The sequence below is a fragment of the Pelecanus crispus genome, chromosome 5 (genome assembly GCF_030463565.1).
Source record: "Pelecanus crispus isolate bPelCri1 chromosome 5, bPelCri1.pri, whole genome shotgun sequence".
In the NCBI taxonomy this organism is placed as follows: Eukaryota; Metazoa; Chordata; class Aves; order Pelecaniformes; family Pelecanidae; genus Pelecanus; species Pelecanus crispus.
Window position 1 is genome coordinate 25834354 of NC_134647.1, and position 11965 is coordinate 25846318.

An 11965-nucleotide genomic window follows, 5' to 3' on the forward strand; every position below is an offset into this window, starting at 1 on the left:
TCACTCCCCCTCAGCGGGATGGGGGAGAGCCTGGGAAGAGTAAAAGTAAGAAAGCTCATGGGTTGGGTTAAAAGAGAGTTTAGTAAGTGAAGGAAAGAAAAAAAAGTATTGCAAGGGAAATAACTCACCACCTCACACAAGCAGACTGATGCCCAGCCAGTCTTGGAGCAATTGTCTACCCTGGAAGACAAAACCCCCCACCTTCTTATTCTGTTACCCCAGTTTTATTGCTGAGCATGATGTTACATGGTATGGAATACCCCTTTGGCCAGTTTGGGTCTGCTGTGCTGGCTGTTTCCCCTCCCAACTTCTTGCCCACCCCCTGCCTACTAAGGCAGCATAGCATGAAAAAGAGAAAGCCTTGACACTGTGCAAGTACTGTTCAGCAATGGCCAAAACATTGCTGTGTTATCAGTGCTGATTTAGTCACAAAATCCAAAACACAGCAGCATATGGGCTGCTATGAAGAAAGTCAACTCCATCCCAGCCAGATCCAGTACATCAATTTTTTAAATAATTCAAATCCAAACAGACTAAGCAAGGCTTTTAGGCCAGGCAAGGACAAACAAGATATCCCGCCACCTTTTCAGGCAACACAATCATCCTCAAGCTTTAAGTAGTAGAACTGCTGAGTCCGATCATCTGCCAGGCATTCATTCTTAGTTTTGACATTGGAAAATTAATTATTTTAGTTTCTGCCAGTGTTGAGAGTGAATCTTGCTACATTATTAGCTAGTTCCAGTATCAGCTAAGCAACAACTTTAGCAGCAAATTACAGTCCAGAATGGGCTTCAAGTAAGTTCATTCAAGGCAAAAGCAAAATAATGGCAGTCAATGCAGAGCCACTAACTATACTAGAAATGCTCTGCTATCAGTTACAGAGGTCAAAACTGTAACCTGCTGTCCTCATTTCGGCCGGGATAAAGTTATTTTTTTTTTCCTAGTAGCTGGCATAGTGCTGTGTTTGGATTTAGTAGGAGAAGAATGTTGATAACACACTGATGTTTTAGTTGTTGGTGAGTAATGCTTACACTAGTCAAGAACTTTTCAGCTTCTCATGCCCTGCCAGCAAGAAGCTGGGAGGGGGCACAGCCAGGACAGCTGACCCAAACTGCCCAAAGGGCTATTCCACACTATATGACGTCATGCTCAGTATATAAACTGGGGGGAGTTGGCCAGGGCAGGAACCACTGCTTGGGTACTGGCTGAGCGTCAGTCAACGGGTGGTGAGCAATTGCATTGTGCATCACTTGTTTTGTATATTATTATTATTATTATCATCATCATCATCATCCCTTCCTTTTCTGTCCCATTAAACTGTCTGTATCTCAACCAACAAATTTGACAAAGTAAGTAAGTAAAGAAGTTTTTTTTCCTGATTCTTTCTTCTGTCGCACTGAGGAGGCGGGGAGTGAGCGAACAGCTGTGTGGTGTTTAGCTGCCTGCCAGGTTAAACCACAAGAGTCCTTTTTGGCACCCAGTGTGGGGCCTGAAGGGTTCAAGATAACGACAGATCTGACCTGAGTGTGTTAAAACAAATTTGTGATAAGCATTCATTATATTAGTTTAATAGTCACTGGTCGCAATGTTGATTTATTTGCTCTCAGAGTTGTTGTGCTTGTTCTCAGAGTTGTGCTATGTAACACCTTATTTGCCGTATGCACTCCCTCTGGTGCTGTTTATCACCTCTGAGAGTTGGATTAAAGTTATGGCTTTGCTGTACTGTGTAACCCTGGCTGATGGTATAATAAAATTATTGGTCATGAGATTGTACTCAGCCCTACCATTTGCCATGGACTGATCCAGACTGCACTGGAACAGGATGAAGCTCTGGAACACCTGCAATACATTGATGATGTCATTGTATGGGGCAGCACAGCAGAAGAAATGTTTGAGAAAGGGAAGAAAATAGTCCAAATCCTTCTGAAGGCCGGTTTTGCCATAAAACAAAGTAAGGTCAAGGGACCTGCACCAGCGATCCAGTTTTTAGGAATAAAATGGTAAGATAGATGTTGTCAGATCCCAATGGATGTAATCAACAAAATAACAGCCACGTCTCCACCACCTAGCAAAAAGGAAACATAAGCTTTCTTAGGCATTGTGGGTTCTTGGAGAATGCATACTGCAAATTACAGTCTGACTGTAAGCCCTCTCTATCAAGTGACCTGGAAGGAGAGCGGTTTCAAATGGGGCCTTGAGCAACGACAAGCCTTTGAACAAATTAAACAAGAAATAGTTCATGCAGTAGCCCTCGGACCAGTCCAGGCAGGACGAGATGTTAAAAATGTGCTCTGCACTGCAGCTGGGGAGAATGGCCCTATCTGGAGCCTCTGGCAGAAACCACCAGGGGAGACTCGAGGTTGACCCCTAGGTTTTGGAGTGGGGGATACAGAGGATACGAGTCCTGCTATACTCCAACTGAGAAGAAGATATTGGCAGCATATGAAAGGGTTCAAGCTGCTTCAGAAGTGCACAGCTCCTCCTGGCACCCTGACTGGCAGTGCTGGGCTGGATGTTCAAAGGGAGGATCCCCTGTACACATCGTGCAACTGATGCTACATTGAGTAAGTGGGTCGCACTGATCACACAGCAGGCTTGAATAGGAAATCCCAGTTGCTTAGGAATCTTGAAATTGATCATGGACTGGTCAGAAGGCCAGCTTTCAGAATATCACTCGAGGAAGAGGTAACACATGCTGAGGAGGCCCCACTGTATAATAAACTACCAGAAAATGAGAAGCAACATGCCCTGTTCACTGATGGGTCCTGTTGTATTGTGGGAAAGTATCAGAGGTGGAAGGCTGCTGTATGGAGTCCTATACAACAAGTTGCAGAAACTGCTGAAGGAAAAGGTTGATCAAGTCAGTTTGCAGAGGTGAAAGCCAGCTGGTTGGCGAATGGCCAGTCCTTTATACTCTCGTGGATGGCTGCAAATGCCCTGTGGGGGTGGTTACAGCAATGGAAGCAGAGCAACTGGCAGCACAGGGGCAAACCCATCTGGGCTGCCACATTGTGGCAACATATTGCTGCCTGGGTACAGAACCTGGTTGTAAAAGTACATCATGTAGATGCCTATGTACCCAAGAGTCGGGCCACTGAAGAACACCAACCAGCAGGTGGATCAGGCTGCTAAGATTGAAGTGGCTCAGGTGGAGCTGGACTGGCAACATAAGGGTGAATTATTTATAGCTCAGTGGGCCCATGACACCTCAGGCCATCAAGGAAGAGATGCAACATATAGACGGGCTTGTGATCGAGGGGTGGACTTGACCATGGACACTATTGCACAGGTTATCCATGAATGTGAAATATGTGCTGCAATCAAACAAGCCAAGCGGTTAAGGCCTTTCTGGTATGGAGGACAATGGCTGAAATATTAATATGGAGAGGCGTGGCAGATTGATTATATCACACTCCCACAAACCTGCCAAGGCAAGCGCTATGTGCTCACCATGGTAGAAGCAACCACCGGATGGCTGGAAACATATCCCATGCCTCATGCCACCACCTGGAACACTATCCTGGGCCTTGAAAAGCAAGTCTTATAGCCACATGGCACCCCAGAAAGAATTGAGTCAGACAATGGGACTCATTTCCAAAACAGTCTGATAGACACCTGGGCCAAAGAGCATGGCATTGAGTGGGTATCTCCCATCCCCTATCATGCACCAGCCTCCAGGAAAATCGAACGATGCAATGGACTGTTAAAGACTACACTGAGACCAGTGAGTGCTGGGATGTTCACACATTGGGATATACATTTAACAAAAGCCACCTGGTTAGTCAACACTAGGGGATCTGCCAATCGAGCTGGCCCTGCCCAGTCAAAACTTTTATGTACTGTGGAAGGGGATAAAGTCCCTGTAGTGCACATAAAAAATATGCTGGGAAAGACAGTCTGGGTTATTCCTGCCTCAGGCAAAGGCAAACCCCTTCATGGGATTGCTTTTGCTCAGGGACCTGGGTGCACTTGGTGGGTAATGCGAAAGGATGGGAAGCCTGATGTTTACCTCAAGGGGATTTGATTCTGGGTGAAAATAGCCAATGAACTGAATTGTATGATGTTCATTGCTATATAATACTGTATGTCATCACTTCTGTGGTTGCTATATGCCACATTAAGGGGAGGTCCCAGACGACTGGAGCCTTGCCAATGTGACACCCATCTACAAGAAGGGCTGGAAGGAGGATCCAGGGAACTACAGGCCTGTCAGCCTGACCTCAGTGCCAGGGAAGATTATGGAGCGGTTCATCTTGAGTATGCTCAACAGGTCAACCAGGGGATCAGGCCCAGCCAACGTGGGTTCATGAAAGGCAGGTCCTGCTTGACCGACCTGATCTCCATCTATGACCTGGTGACCTGCGTAATGGATGAGGGAAAGGCTGTGGATGTCATCTACCTGGATTTTAGTAAAGCCTTTGACACCGTCTCCCACAGCATTCTCCTAAGGAAGCTGGCAGCTCATGGCCTAGGCAGGTGTACTCTTCACTGGGTAAAAAACTGGCTGGGTGGCCGAGCCCAGAGAGTTGTGGTGAATGGAGTTAAATCTAGTTGGCAACCATGACAAGTGGTGTTCCCCAGGGCTCAGTTTTGGGGCCAGTCTTGTTTAATATATTTGTCAACGACCTGGATGAGGGGATTGAGGTGCGCCCTCAGTAAGTTTGCAGATGACACCAAGTTGGGTGGGAGTGTCGATCTGCTCGAGGGTAGGATGGCCCTGCAGAGGGATCTGGACAGGCTGGATCGATGGGCCAAGGCAACTGTATGAGGTTCAACAAGGCCAAGTACCGGGTCCTGCACTTCGGTCAAAACAACCCCATGCAACGCTACAGGCTTGGGGAAGAGTGGCTGGAAAGCTGCCTGGCTGAAAATGACCTGGTGGTGTTGGTTGACAGCTGGCTGAACGTGAGCGAGCAGTGTGCCCAGGTGGCCAAGAAGGCCAACAGCATCCTGGCTTTTATCAGGAATAGTGTGGCCAGCAGGAGCAGGGAAGAGATCGTCCCCCTGTACTCGGCACTGGTGAGGCTGCACGTCAAAACTGTGTCCAGTTTTGGGCCCCTGAGTACAAGAAAGACCTTGAGTTGCTGGAGTGTGTCCAGAGAAGGGCAACGAAGCTGGTGAAGGGTCTAGAGAACAAGACTTATGAGGAGCAGCTGAGGGAACTGGGATTGTTTAGTCTGGAGAAGAGGAGGTTGAGGGGATCCTTATCACCCTCTACAATTATCTGAAAGGAGGTTGTAGTGAGGTGCATGTTGGTCTCTTCTCCCAAGTAGTTAGCGATAGGACAAGAGGAAATGGCCTCACATTGCATCAGGGGAGGCTTAGATTGGATATTAGGAAAAATTTCTTCATGGAAGGAGTGGTCAGGCATTGGAACAGGCTGCCCAGAGAGGTGGTGGAGTCACCATCCCTGGAAGTGTTCAAAAAACATGTAGATGTGGCACTTTGGAATATGGTTTAGTAAGCATGGTGGTGCTGGGTTGATGGTTGCACTGATGATCTTAGAGGTCCTTTCCAACCTTAATGATTCCTAGTTTTACTTTCATGAAAAAATAATCCAGCCACCAAGCCAGGAAACATGAAATTAATTATTACTCTCCCCTTAATTGGTTTAGTGGTGGACTTGGTAGTGTTTGGTTAATGGTTGGACTTGATGATCTTAAAGGTGTTTTCCAACCTAAATGATGCTATGATTCTATGAATCACCCACGTTAATAAAGAATGAACTTTGATGAAACCGAGCAAAGTGCAGTGGTGATGGAACAAGAACTGGCTTCAGCATGCAACAATCCAACACCACATACCATCTCTCCTGCCCTGAAGGACTGTTATGACAGATAGAGCCCAAAGTCATGGACTGAATGAACTCAATGGACATTTTAGGGGGATGACCCATAGAGAAAGGGAATGATATCTATGTGTATATATCAAAAGACAGGAAAAGTGGTGGTGATTAATTGGGATGTATTGGAAAGTGTGGGACCTGGGCATGATGTAGATGGTATAGAATAAGGGGTGGATATTGTCCTGGTTTTGGCTGGGATAGAGGGTTGTTGTTTTTTTTTTTTTTTCCCCAGTAGCTGGCATAGTGCTGTGTTTTGGATTTAGTATGAGAATAATGCTGATAACACACTGATGTTTTAGTTGTTGCTAAGTAGTGCTTACACTAGTCAAGGACTTTTCAGCTTCTCATGCTCTGCCAGTAAGAAGCTGGGAGGGGGGCACAGCCAGGACAGCTGACCCAAACTGGCCAAAGGGATATTCCATACCATATGACGTCATGCTCAGTATGTAAACTGGCGGGAGTTAGCCAGAGCAGGAACCACTGCTTGGGTACTGGCTGAGCATCAGTCAACGGGTGGTGAGCAATTGCATTGTGCATCACTTGTTTTGTATATTCTTTTATCATTATCATTATTATTATTATTATTATTATTATTATTATTATTAACATTTTCCCTTCCTCTTCTGTCCCATTAAACTGTCTGTATCTCAACCCACAAATTTTACTTTTTTTTTCTTTTTTTTCTGATTCTCTCCCCCATCCCACTGGGGAGGGGGGAAGTGAGTGAACAGCTGTGTGGTGTTTAGCTGCCTGCTGGGTTAAACCACAACACCTACATCTACAGCTTTATTTTCCTCCTTGAGACCTAGACTGTTCCTTCCTTTCCAAGTGGAAGACTTGGTGACTGTCTTTCCTTCACTTCAGCCTGCACTCTAGAGCCACATCTGCTTAAATCCTTATAGCAACAACTATCCCTCTGCTGAGAGGATGTCTTCCTTTTTGGTTTCAGGTGAAATACAGCTATAGTCCACCCCTGGTTTTGATACTTGGAAGTGGTGTGTTGCTGGAGAGAAGCTGATTTAAATCCTCATCTTTAAGCTAGTATTTTTAAGCATACCAACATCTTCTTCCATGGTTTAGCATAGTATGCACTTAAACCCAAATGATGATAACATATTTAAAGGCTTTTTTAAATGCTATAGCTAATACGGGCATCTCCAAGAATCTTCTCCCCTTTTTTTTCCAGAAATGTCATAAACTTTTTCAAGTTACCACAAAATCCAGACCTGATTCAGGGCTGAACCAGAATTGTGAGGGAGATCCCAGGCTGTACTCATGTCCTTGGGCCTTGTTATAGAACTGATTTTTATGCAAGGCTCCTCCATGAAGTTCTAATCACTGCTATACAATTTTGAATCTATTTAACTGGTAGTTTCAAAAAGGTATTATTAACTACTAGTATTGAACTTCACATGCAGGTAAGTCTCTCAGCTTTGTGATGTTATATGATAGCATGCAGCTACCTGTTTGCTTCAGAGCCAAGATCTACCTGAAAGAAGAAATGGTGCCCATGTAGCTGGTGAGGATAAAAACATAACTTTGAATCAGTCAGCCTAAAATTTTCATTAATCTGGTTCAAAACTGCCCCCTACAGAGTATTTAAAACTATAAATAAATTCCTTTCAAAATCCTTCATTATCAAGGGGATTGGTGTTTAACCTGATTCTGTGTAACCATTCTAACAGCAGCGTACCTCTCCAGAATTTTCCCCAACATCATAGATAGCATTTAGCACTTTTGGTCCCTTTATATGCAGAACACTGAACAATTGGTAATAAACTTTTTTTAAAATGTTTTGGTCTCACACCCTAAGACTGTTTTGCCTTGAAGAAGAGTTTTCCTGTGGTAACATTCATAACACTCATATATGTTAGGAATATATGTAGCCTAGTGGTCTGATTTATTTTTCTAAATAAATATATGGTCCTGTACCTCCTTAGGAAAATGTTATCTGGTTAAGAGAAGCTTAGTTTTACTAATTTGTGTTTACTTGAGGTTTTTAATTAGGTTTCCAAAGTATGTTCAGCTTTCTTTTAGAGCAGACCCTTTTGGACTTCTCTGGCTAGTGAGGCCATGTAGTTTAACTCATTTAGATGCTGGGAATGTAGATGTTGAAACAGAAGCATTGCAAATGGAGATGTGATTGCAGCAAAGGAGGGTACGTAGATAGCTTTAAGATCACAAACTCCACTACCCGTACCACTGTTGACTATGGTCTGCGTGTGCTGCCATCTCACCAGTTTTTTCACCACGCTGTTTAGTCAATGCGGTTTGAGAATTAGGTGTTCCTGTATGCTGCGTTACTCAGACCAAAACCGGGGTACTGTGCCCCATTTACACTGTTTCAGTTAGCTGTTCTGTGCTCATTGCTGTACACCACAGGGGATTCCTCAAGAGCACAGCTTCTCTTCAGGGCACTTCCTCACGCCCCGTGGGCACCTCAGTGATTAAAGCAAGCCCGAGCTGTTAGGGACAAAGTCCAGGCACTCCTCGCTGCGGCTCTGCTCTCCACCTGCAAAGCTACTCTGTTGCCACCGGTGGAATGGGCTTCGGTGTCGGCATTTGGAATGCTACAGCATCCTTACATCTCATCCTCAGCTGAACGTACCGCAGCCAGTGGTGTTAGCGTAAGCCAAAACTGAATCAAGCCAACGATGGATTGTGTTTCTCAGGGCCTGGACTCTGCTTCCTCTGCATCTTGAACAGAATGAGTGCATGCTGGCACTTCATAAGTGACACATACGTAGTAATTAACACACATTTATGAATGTCCCGTGTATTTCAGCTTTGGTTAAAAGAAAAAAAAGTGAATAATGTATTTGATAAAGCAATATAGGAACATTTTATTTTTTACCAATAGAGGAAAGCACATATGTAATTAATAACTTCCTTGTGTGGGCATATCTGTAGTAAAAGTTACATCAAACCTGCACTTTACTCTTAACTGACATGACTGGTTGCAATGACTCCAGACTGTCTTGTTGCAAATTTCAGTTAGGACTGGGACTGGGAAAAGATCCAGAGAAATTTTTTCAGATTCCAAGGGACTGGCAGAGCCCTCGTAGAGGGAACTGGTGAGCTAGAAAGTTCAGGCTTGAAGCCAAGAGGCAGATATAACCTCGAAGCTGCAAGAAAGGCTTAAAAATGGTTTAACCAAATAAATTGTGCTTAATTCATGACATTATAATCATTTCAGAGCACACAAAAGATGTGGCATTCCTGAGGTGGGGTGACTTTAATGCCATATTTTGGCATGATGCGCTTCAGAAATGAGCACTGCAACAGCAGCACTGAGGAAGATATTGTAGCTTTGATTTAATTTTTTACATGCAATACTATATGCTTCTTTTGATGTTCTGATCCAGCTGTAATATTTGCAGTGTCAGATATCTGTATTCTTACAGTTAACTCTTATTCCCTGAGCTTTTCGGTATTTTATTACGCAGGACATTTCAGTGCTCTGGCACTTTCATGAAGTCCTTTGCATCTGACTCTTCCTGATAAATTATTACCTGAAAAAGAAATATATAAACCATCAGGTAAAAAGGTATCATTTCAGGGGAATGGCTGATATAAAAATCTTTTTCTATAAAAAGCCAAGATCAACTTTTCCATTACATAAATTGTTCTTGTTGTGATTAAGACCTTTGCTTTTGATAATAATTATTATTATTGCTAATACTATTATTACTATTACTTACTATTGCTTTTGCTGTTGCCATTGCTTTCACTATCACTGTCACTGTTGCTATCCCTATTACTATATAACTATTATTAGTAGTACAATTATTACTATTATTATTTTGCTGATTATTGTTCTGTGGCAAAAAATGTAAACACTTAAAAGCTTTAAATCAAAAAACCTCTTAGTGACTTAAACCTCTTTGTTGATAGCCTAGAGTGTGAACTTTTCCATATGTGAAAAACCATGAAGTTTAAAGCAGGAATGGCAGTCTCATCTTCATTTGAGTACTATAAATCTCTGACAGTATGTTTAGGAACATGGATAAACTTTGGATTATTTTCATGGCACAATGAATCAGGAAAGTGATTTCTCATAAAACACTGAAATGTATGTGTTTGTTCTATCATTAAGATCTCATGAACAAACAGAAGAAGCCTAGTGTGAAATTGTCACATGAGAAGCAAAAAGATGGTTTTGCCTCTATTTGAGATAAGTTATGCTTCAAATAATGTATGAAGTTTTAGAAGCAGTTATTATACACATATAAGTACATTCCCTTCCCTGATGGGCATGACTTCAAGCTTCTGACTCTTTAATGGTTATAATGAGTAATATATGTTTATAGTTAGAAAAATGACTGTGTAAACAATAACTCAATGTTCTGTAAAAAACCATACTAAATCAATTTTCCCTAGTCTCCAAATGAAAGCATGATTATTCTCACTGAAAGTATTTGAGCTGTGCTAATACCTAAGTCAGCTATATTATTTTTGCTTCCTGGAGCAGTTTGCCCTTTAAACAAATTAGGGTTCTGATTCAACAGGATTCCTTCTCTTTAATAAACACATAAGTACATCCTTAAATTTTATTAACATCTATTTCCTTGAAGCTAAATAAAATAAAGAATGCCTTTTTAATATGGTTGTGCCTACTGGGCAAAGTGGGAACTAACCCAACAAAATGAAGGCCAAATTATGAAGTAATTTGAATGAAACTCCTGTTGACCTTAAGAGGATTTTTACTTGATTAAGAATAATGGAATTTGGAACCAAGTAAATGTGATTCAAGGGGCGAATGAGAGTGTGCTGTTCTTACTGCAGCGAGCCTCCCTTCCAGGGTGCTGCATGTGTGTGCAGAGCACAGACAGGGGCGGGAATGGTATCCCATTTCTATTCAACCTGACTGCATTTTAGTGCTTTCTTATTAGTCAAGCTGGAGGAGACAGGCAATGAGAAGGAAAGTTCTAATTAGTACACATATTTTGCTTTTGGTAACTGCTCAAAATGGTAGATAGAGCATTACCTACGTTAAGTCCATTTCATACGTACTCCTGATTGTTACAAGAGCTTACTTTAATGAAGTATTAAATTTACATATAAAATTGTTTTCAGCAAAGTATGAGAACTGATTCTGCTAATAAGCTTTGTTCTGGTTGGAAACCAAACGGAACCGTGGAGTCCCAGAATGCCAGAAATAGGACAATAAATATTTTTGGCACAGTTTCAAAGGTGCATAATGCCAGACATAGACATGTAAAAATATGGCAAGCTCCACAAAGATTATAAAAGAAATAAAATCACAGTTCGTAATTCATATAATCATGTTAAATAGCAGGCTTATAAACCAATTCATATAATAAAATCCACATGTAAAAGTATCTGTGATTTCATTCAGTTAAAGATGACAAGTATTAGAGCTCCCCTTGAAAGCAAATATATATCTTGCAAGCTGAAGGACAATGAACAACAGTTGCTTTGTGTTCACATTTAATGGTATAACCTCTGTTAGTCTTTTCACACACGTGATTTTCAAATAACTTTTTCAAAGAATGTGAAATTCAAAAGCATTCAGAATTTCATAACATATTTCAGCTACTGAGTATCCTTTACTACAGCTATTACTGCTTCAGGTTTAGATAATTTAAGATCTGAATTCAGTCCATTCACATGCAAAACTCCCAGGCAACATGATTTTCTCGTAGTGTCATACTGGCAAATGTCTGAAGCAGACCTTGAATTAATTATGTTAGAAGGATGTCAAAAAATATTCTTTTCCTTAAAATAATGCTATTTCATTAAATACATATAGAAGATGGACAAAAAGCAGAATTTCTACTGTAGTCACTCCGACAACCTCAAATGATAGGATTCAAGGTCATTCCAAGCCTGCTTTGGCTACGCAGGGGTACTTAGGAAAAATTAATGTGTCTTGAATTTTAAAAACACATTTGGGAACTGCCATTTTGGAGCAGTGAGTTGGATTTCTGCTGCACATTTTTGGGGTACTCTTCATGTTCCAGCCATAAACTGACCCGTAATCAACCAATCAACCAGTGAATAGTAAGGCCAATAATAAAGCCGTAATGAGTCAAAGGTAAAGTGCAGATGGGATGTGGGGGAAGAGAAAAATCTGAAATATAACTTCAATTCTTTAAG